Raw genomic sequence first — 271 nt, 5'->3', positions numbered from 1 at the left:
GACGCTTCCCCCAGCACCAGCCCCGAGGCAGCCGGCACTGCCGGACACTGATTTGCATCCACGTGAGCACGTCCCGGGTGCCAGCACACGCAGCTCTTCCCACGCCATCGCCATTTCCTTGTAGCCTTGCCCCAGTGCCAGGGGGCCGGCGAGGCTCTGCGGGGCCAGTACGTGCTGCCTGCAACACCCCTGAGCTCAAACAACCCATCCCCGGCGCTCACGACGTACCCGCAAAGCCAGCCCTGCTCACCGAGCTTCCCTTCGCACCACC

At 67.2% G+C, this 271-nt stretch overlaps 1 protein-coding gene across 1 annotated transcript in view; it reads right to left on the bottom strand.

Moving 5' to 3' along the window:
- The window catches only part of HM13 (histocompatibility (minor) 13), a gene marked incomplete at both ends in the record, with an annotated part of 6,954 nt that overhangs the window by 841 nt on the left and 5,842 nt on the right, over nucleotides 1–271 (bottom strand). The window lies entirely within an intron of this gene.

Source organism: Buceros rhinoceros, unplaced genomic scaffold (genome assembly GCF_000710305.1).
Source record: "Buceros rhinoceros silvestris isolate BGI_N320 unplaced genomic scaffold, ASM71030v1 scaffold24371, whole genome shotgun sequence".
In the NCBI taxonomy this organism is placed as follows: Eukaryota; Metazoa; Chordata; class Aves; order Bucerotiformes; family Bucerotidae; genus Buceros; species Buceros rhinoceros.
Note: the sequence above shows the minus strand (reverse complement) of the source record. Positions and strands in the feature narration are given on the sequence as shown.